Source organism: Lynx rufus, unplaced genomic scaffold, assembly GCF_022079265.1.
Source record: "Lynx rufus isolate CCGP_SWC_20201006 ecotype Redwood Valley unplaced genomic scaffold, mLynRuf1.p SCAF_34, whole genome shotgun sequence".
Lineage (NCBI taxonomy): Eukaryota > Metazoa > Chordata > Mammalia > Carnivora > Felidae > Lynx > Lynx rufus.
In genome coordinates this window covers 2,291,759-2,300,597 of record NW_025814850.1, presented here as the reverse complement: position 1 = coordinate 2,300,597, position 8,839 = coordinate 2,291,759, and positions in this window count along the sequence as shown.

Here is an 8,839-nt window from a genome sequence, read left to right as displayed (position 1 = left end):
GAGTCTGAGGCTTAACCAACAGTGCTACCCAGGTGCCCCTAGAGCTGCATAGTTTTGAGGACTCAAAAGGCAGGAGGAAGGTAGCTGATTCAAGTTCTTAATGATGTGATCTTGGATCTTCTCTAGGGTGGCCTGGACTGGCCTCACCTCTGGACAGCCGTCATAGCTTCATATGGACCAGTTTACCCATCACATGTCAGAATGGAAGCCAAAATGGCGATGGGAGGTGAAAGCTGGACTCCTCTCATCCAATCTGGGAATTCCTTCATAGCCTCTGTGTTCGTCTGACCTGGGACCTCCTCTCCTTACTGGAATCCTGGGCACAGCTCTTCCTGCTTAGCTATGGATGATCCTGGAGACCCAGTCTCAGGGCCCCTCAGGCATCCGGGCTCTGTCAGCTCCAGCTGAAGGGGGATCACAGACCCCAAAAGGCCAAGAGGACTAATAGCAACTCCTATCCACACTGGAGTCTGAGGCTTCCAGTATTAATCACGAGCTCATTTTGTCTCCACAAAGATCCCATGAAGACTGAGGGGCCAGTATTATTTTACAGGTTAGGAAACTGAGGTCCAGGGGATAAGAGACCCCCTGAGGGTCACACAGTCACTTAGTGGTGGATCTTCTGATGGGAAATCCTATTTTCTCCTCCATCACTTTTCTAAGTTAAATGAACTTGGCCATCTACTGCCCCACCTCTTGTTAGAACCTGGATGGAGTTGGGGATAGGTGGTTGGAGCAAAGGGAAAATGTGGACCTGTGACATTTTAGAGAGGAGATGGCAGGACACAGTGAGGAGGTGGTCTGCGATTTTACAGTTGGGAAGGACCCCCATACTGAAGGGTCTCCCTTCCCCCAAATCAAATGTCATCTTAAGGGAAAAGCAAGGATTGGGTCTCCATGGTGATGGGACCTCGATCCTTTTCTCCCTCCTCCTAGAAGAGAGGTTAGTGTTCACTCTAAGAACCAGCCTTGAGGATGATGGAGACTCAGGCCAAAGAGGAAGGGGTGGGTTCCGGGAAAGGGCAAAGTGGTCTGCCCGGACTTGGGCTAGAGGGCCACACGAGAAGACACCAGCTCCCCAGCTATGAAGTGGGGTACAAAAAGGAGTGAGTGTAGTGAGAGGGTCTTACTAGCACTCTGATGCAACCCGTTATAACAGCCAGTACTTCCTGAGCACTGTTCTGGAACTTTCCATGTATTGGCTCACTTGATCATTGTAACAAGCCTCGACATAGGTGCTAGGACTACTTCTGCCTTACAGAGGAGGAAAAGGTCAATGTCTTGCCCAAGCTCCTATAGTTAATAGGTGGTGGAGCTGAGATGAGGAAGCAGGCAGTCTGATTCCACACAGGTTTAACCACTATGTCGTTCTGCCTGTTAGAATTCCAAGGAACGGGGTTCTTAACCTGGGGCTTCAGGGAATATAAGCCCCCTATAATTATAATTATGCGCAAAAACTGTGCACCTATGCCTATATGCCCTGTTCTGAGCGAGAATCCGTGGCTTTGATTACATTTTCAGGGGTCAGAAACCTGTTGCCTTGCTCTTTCTTGGGACTAGGATACACCCCAACTCCCCCATCCCCATCTATCCCTCACCTTGTCCAGATGCCTTCCAACTGTATGTACATCAGGGCTTACAAACTCCCACCTGAGCTATGGTGGTAGCTTCCTGCATGGTCTCCCTAGTCCAAGCTCTCTTCCCTCTGTCCATTCTTTCTAACATGCCAATGGGATACTATTTTCCATCATAAAAACATTTCAGTCCTCTCAGTTGCTGAGGGATGAGATATAAAATCCCCAGGGCCTGCAATGCCCTGGTGTGTGCCTCCCTGCCCTAGCTCATCTCTCAACCAATCTCCTAATCAATACCAATCCTTCTCCACCCCACTCGTTCTTCATGCCCTGGCTCACAGGCTGCCTCCTCTAAGAAGCCTTCCTTACTGCCCCAGGAGATCTTACTGAGAAGGTAAGAGAGCTTACCTTCTCTTTGGTTCCCTGCATTTTTGGCCTACTTCCATTATGACTTGGGTCTCTTATATACCTTGTATTGTCTTTAGGCTTCCCTCACACCTCTCTGCTGGATTTCAAACTCCTTCAGGGCGACAACTGTGGCATTCCTTTTGTGAACTGGTACTTGGAATAGGACTTGAACACCGAAGACACTTAGCAAGTGTTTGTTGAATGACTTAATGCCATTTGTCAAGAGGGAATATAAATGAATCTGCTTACTTCCCCAAATCCCTGCAGTTGCTGGATGAGGAGACTCACCTTCTTAGGTACAAAGGAGGATGCACCTTGAGTGTGTATGTGTGTGTGTATGGGTGTGTGCGTGTGTGTGTGTGTGCACGTGCACCAATGCCAGTGCATGTGTGTTTGCAGACAGCATGCTGCATTGACCATGAAGTTAAACAAATCTTGGTTTGTATTTGACCCTGTTGCTAACTGGCTGTGTGACAGTTTGCGTTAAGTTACTTTTCTTCTCTGAAACTTAGGTGCCTCATCTATAAAAATGGGACAATATACCTTCCTTGCAAAGTTGCTGTGAGATTAACTGAATTAACGCATCGAAATGGCTAACTCCATGCCTGGCACGTTGGCAGGGACTCAACAATGTGGGTTCCCTTCCCCCCTACTTGAGTTGGCAAACATGTGCTGAGATTTGTTATGAGAACCACATGGTTTGAGTTTGTATCTATTTCAGCATGTTTGCAAATGCATTTTCCCCTAACTTGTATTTTTATTGTACCAACAGTTGTATGTGAATCGGTGTGCTGATGTGTGTGTGTGTGTGTTTATGTTTAGATTTTCCTTGGTATGGACATTGTGAGTCTCGCGTGGCCACGTTGGCAGGTGGGTGCTGTGTGAGCGTGTGTATGGAATTAAATGACTGTTGCGTGCTGCATAGTGGGTGGGGGTGCTGAGTGTCTGGGCTGGGGGAGGGCTGATCTGTTTGTGTGGCTTTGTGTGCGTGAAGGTTGTGCAGACCAGCGCTACTGATAGACCATTCTGTGTTGATGGAGGTGTTTTCTATCCACTCTGTGCGACGGAGTAGCCACTAGTAACCTGAGGCTTTGAGCACTTGGAATGTGGCTAGTGAAACTGAGGAACTGAAGTTTTTTGTATTTAATTTTAATTAATTTGAATGTAAATAGCCATGGGTAGACTAGACAGAAACCTCAAGACTTGTTCTCCACAGACCAAGTGGTGTGCATCCCCCTCCGTCTTATCCCAGAAACCCGTCTATGGGGGCACTGACCCCAGCAGGTAAGTGGACCCGCTGGAGCCCCGCCCCCGCGCGCGCGCGCGTGTGCGCCCGTGTGCGCGCCCGTGTGCGTGTGTGTGCGACAGTCTGAGTCGTACAGAGGGGGCTGCTGCAGCCTCCCCCCCCGCCCTCCAAGTCCCCAGGAGAGCAGTGAATCAGCCTGACAATGAGGTGAGTCATTCATGAACTGCTCGGCCGACCCAGCAGGCGGGAAGCAAACGTCAGCCAGCCTCCCAGCCCTACCCCCTACAACCCCCCAGTGGGATCGCTCAACCCCACGCACTGCAGATGTTGAAGAAACTGACGCGGGCGAATCAAGGCACCAAAGCTCATCTCCTCAGCCCCTCCCTCTGGTTTGCAATCCATTCATCCCCCAGCCCCTTTCTCCCGTCGGGTGGCGGGTGGCCTTATGAGTCATCTCAAGATCTACGCCCCCAATCCGACACCCACCTGCTCTAGCCTCTCCCGGTTGGTCTTCCTCCAAGGTTGGGGGAGGGGGAGGGGAAAGGAGGCTGGACCCCTGGTGGGGTGCCAGGGTCCGCCTTTGGAAGCCAGACTGACCCACTCAGAGCTGTGGGGGTGGGCAGGACTCTGGGCAGGCTGCAGCTGGCTGGATCTTGGAGAGCTGGCATCCAGCTTGCTTGGAGGAGCTTCAAGAGGAACAGGGGGTGGCAGGGAAGGAGTTCCTGAAGTGTGCTGCCTCGAGCACCTGTGGCTGGTGGTGGGGGGGGGCAAGAGTATTCCTCTGGTTTCCAAGGAAGTCCTACATGGTGTCTCCCCAGTATCCCCAGTACCTGACAGTCTTCAATGCCTGGTAGCTTCTCTCCTCTGTACCCCCCCCCCCGCTTGTTCCCCCTATCACCTATACACCGCCACTCCCATGTCAGCCTTCAGCCGTCAGTCGTCTTCTCTTGTACTGAACCCCCTACCTGAGGCTTCTGACTTGGACAACGGGTCCCATGGTAGTGTCCCTTACTGGGTCGGAAAATACTATCCAAAGCCTTAAAAATGTGTAGACCCTTTGACAAAACAACTCCACTTCTAAGAATTTATCCTAAGAAAATAATAATTGAAGGGCGCTTGGGTGGCTCTGTTGGTGAAGCGTGGGACCCTTGATTTCAGCTCTGTGCTGACAGCGAGAAGCCTGCTTGGGATTCCCTCTTTCTGCCTCTCTCTCTGTCCCTCCCCTGCTCACACTCTGTCTCTCCCAAAATAAATTTTAAAAACTTAAAAAAAAAAAAAAGAATTTGTGGCTTTATACAGGAGAAAAACGATTTATTAAATGTTTAAAAAAGCAATTTGTGGGGCGCCTGGGTGGCGCAGTCGGTTAAGCGTCCGACTTCAGCCAGGTCACGATCTCGCGGTCCGTGAGTTCGAGCCCCGCGTCGGGCTCTGGGCTGATGGCTCGGAGCCTGGAGCCTGTTTCCGATTCTGTGTCTCCCTCTCTCTCTGCCCCTCCCCCGTTCATGCTCTGTCTCTCTCTGTCCCAAAAATAAATAAACGTTGAAAAAAAAAAAAAAAAAAGCAATTTGTGGGCACAGTCATGGGAATTAATTGTAAGTGGGTACTTATTGGGGTGATGACAATGTTTTAAAGCTGGATTTTTGTGATGGTTGTACAACGTGGTAAATTTACTAACAAATATTGACTTGTACACCTAACACGGGTGACTGTTATGTTATGCAAATTGTACTTAAAAGTGCTTAAAAACTCCTGATAAAAGCCATTTCCTGGGCTGTCCGCCATTAAGGTCAGTCTTCCAAGGGGATCTGGGGCGTGGATGCCAGATAAAATAAAGGACACCCACTTAAATTTGAATTTCAGATAAGGAATAATCTCTTAATATAAGTATAAAAACAAATAAGTTTTAAAAAGTTATGAACTTAATATAATAAGTATACAAAATTATTCTTTATCTGAAATTCAAATATAACTGGGCATCCTGTATGTATTTTTATTTGCTAATTCTGGCTACCCTCGCCTGGAGTCCTTGCTCCTGCAGGTTTCCTGGAGCAGGGAAACAGACTTGGGGGTGGATATCTGGGCTTGCACCCCCACCCATCCCCAGGGCAATTCTATAAAGCCTGGGAGTGTGAAATGGGGAGCTCAGGAGCCAGAAACAGCAAGGTGAGAGAGGGTGGGGAAGGAGTCATTTCCGGTGAGGAAGGTGAGTACCTTGCCCAGGGAATGGGAGCGGCCAGTAGCCTATCAACCACCTCAGAAACCCTGGAGTGGTAACACCGAGGTTGCAGGGGGAGGGGAGGGGGTTACCTGGAGCCTAGCCGGCCAGCCTTTCACACAAGTACTGGGTGTCAGGCCCCAAGGACGCAGTGAGGAGGATGTTGTCCATCTTTAGAGGTGATAAAACAGATTCGAAGAGTTTTAAGTACGTTTCCAAGTTCATGGCTAGGAAGTGGCCAACTGGGTCTTTATACTCCGTCCTTGGGGTGGAATCCAGTGGTTAAAACAAGCAAGCTCTGGGCTCCACTAACCTGGGCAATAGCTGCACCCAGAATAGCCTTTGTTTTTACTTTATTTTATCTTTTTAAGTTTATTTATTTATTTTTAGAGAGAGAGCACGAGCAAGCGAGGGAGGGGCAGAGAGAGGGAGAGACAGAATCCCAGCACTGTCCGTGCAGGCCAAGCAGGCTCCCTACTGTCAGATCACGCATGACCTGAGCCAAGATCAAGTGAGATCATGACCTGAGTGATCATGACCTGAGTGAGATGACCTGAGCCAAGATCAAGACCCAGACGTTTAACCAACTGAGCTACCCAGGCGCCCCAGAATAGTCTTTGTTTTTAAACAAATGCCCAGCTTGTTGTAGGAGCCATGACGCTAGCTTTCCCCAGGCGTGGCCGTTGCTGAGTGTAGAGACAGGGGTCTGGGCCAGGGAGGCATCTCCACTTACTGGGTTTGTGGCTTTCGGCAGGTTTGTTAAGTCTCTTGAACTTCATCTTTTTTTTTTTTTTTTTTAGATAGAGAGCAGGCGAGAGTGAGAGAGACTCTTAAGCGGGCTCCACGCTCAGCATGGAGCCCGATGCGGGGCTTGATCCCAGGAGCCTTGGGATCATGCCCTGAACCGAAACCAAGAGTCGGATGCTCAACCAGCTTAGCCACTCAGGCGCCCCTCCTGAACCTCATCTTAAAAGTGAGCTACTAACAGTCACACCCACCTATGGGTCAGAAGATGACACCGAATGGTACAGGGAAAGTCTGTTGTCTGCTGCTCTGTCTGCCAGGCACGATGGACGCCCTGCTGCTTAAGGATGATGGAATGTGCCTTCCAGACATATGAATCAAGGATTTCCTGCGGAGGTCCTGGGTCCTCAAGGAGTTTCCTGGAGAGAGATGACAGAGCTGTCTCTGCCCGTTTGGGGAAGACCCCCTCAAAGCTGGGGAGACCTCACCTGGTGCTGTACCCAGAGAGCCTGGGTTGTGCCCTGGCCTGCCACATACTGGTTGCTCAACCTCCCCGGTCCTCCTCTCCTTGTCTAGAAGATGGAGTTCATAATATCGACCTTGTAGAGTTGTGAGAACGAGAACATAGGAGACAAGGCCCTTCAAAAAGGAAGTCGCTCGACAAATATTTACAAGAAGGGGGGGCGAAACGTGTGTCACCTGAAGACTGTTTGCTGGAGGGAAGGCAATTAGGCCGGGTTTTGAGTGGTGATAGTCCTTGCCCCTCCACGTAGCATGTAAGTCCATGTCTTGTTCTCTTTTGTTTTATGACCTTTGGGCCAAGAGGGTCTTCCAGAATTAGAGGGTCCCACCCTCCAATCACAGAGGGGAAACTGAGGCTCAGAGAGAGCAGATGATTTGCGTGAGCTTCTAGGCCAACCTGACCTGTGTCTCCCAGACTCCCTCCTTCCCCACTGTTCCATCTTGTTTTCTGGGGCTCTGTTGTTTCCAAAGGATCATAAAGTTCTGAGAGGGCAGGCACATTTGCATACTCTGTTCCCTCCCAAACACCCATGCTCTGCCCAGAGAAGAGCTTCTGGAGGAACCTGCGGACATGTGGGATGTGACTGACCACAGCTGTCGCTTCCAGTCTTGTGTTCGTGTGGCCTCGACTCTTGAGCAGGCAGAGAGGAGCCCTGTATAGTCCAGGAAATCCCGGGCCTCATTTCCAGGTCCCAGCAGGGATGTGGGGGAGAGGATAGGCTTCCTTTTCAGCCATCCCCCTGGACCTCCTGCTCTTCTTGCTGTTAGAGGGGTAAGAAGGTTCTGTGTGAACCGCTCCAGGCTCCTGGGGGGATCTGGGCTAAGAAGCATTGTCTTCTGTGCTAGGCCTTCTGGTCACCTGCTGTCCCTTAGCAGGTACCTACCTGGCTGCTGTGGGAGGCTCTTGGTAGATGTGACCAGAGGACTGGCAGAGAAGCTGCTCTCTCCACCCCCCCACTCTTTTTAAGTTTATTTATTTTGAGAGAGAGAGAGAGAGAGAGAGGCAGAGAGAGAATCCCAAGCAGGCTCTGTGCTGTGAGCACAGAGCCCGACACAGAACTTGATCTCACAAGCCATGAGATCATGACCTGAGCAGAGATCAAGAGTCAAACGCTTAACCCACTGAGCCACCCAGGCGCCCCTCTGCTCGTTCTCTTTGTGTGTGTGTGTGTGTGTGTGTGTGTGAATGCACCATGACAAATTGTGGTAGCTGCACCCAGAGCAGTCTATTTTTTTTAATGTTTATTCATTTTTGAGAGGGGTTAGCGGCAGAAAGGGAGGACAGAGGATCTGAAGTGGACTCTGTGCTGACAGGAGAGAGCCCAATGCCAGGCTTGAACTCATGAGCCACGAGATCATGATCTGAGCTGAAGTTGGACGATTGACCGAGCCACCCACGCGCCCCCAGAACAGTCTATTTTAAGCAAATTCACGGGGCCTGAGTGGCTCAGTCAGCTAAGTGTCTGACTCTTGATTTCGGCTCAGGTCATGATCTTGTGGTTTTGTGAGTTTGAGTCCCACGTCAGCCTCTGCGTGCTGACCATGCGGAGTCTGCTTGGGATTCTCCCTCTCTCCCTCTCTCTCTGCCCTTCACCCACTCACGCTGTCTCTGTCTCTCTCACAATAAATAAATAAGCTTAAAACAAACAAACAAACAAATTCATACCTTAATCTATGAGCCATGATGCTGGCTGGCTTTCCCCAGGCTTGGTCATTACTGAGTATGGAGACAGGGACCTGCTCCTGATCTCTGGTCCAGAAAGGCAGGAGCTGGGTGGCGTAGGAAGGGACAGAAAGTGTTGAGGGCCAGGTAACACTCAAGTGAATGACTGAGGCTCTCACCTCCAGCAGGCCTTCTTGGTTTTGGTTTTGTTTTTGTGAGCTACAACTGTAGAATTGTTGGCTCGCAGAGCTGGAAAAATCCTCGGAAGTTAGCCATCCAATCATACCATTTTACCGATGAGGAAACTGGCAGAGGAATGGCAGCTTGCCAGGCACCTGTCACTCTTCCCCCAAAACATCTCAGTCAAGATGACTCTTCCTGGATGCTGGCCTGAAAGCAGTTCCCTTCAGCCCTAAGCCCAGAGAAGAGGGCCCTAGGGGAGAGGAAGGAAGGGCAGGAAGAAGGAA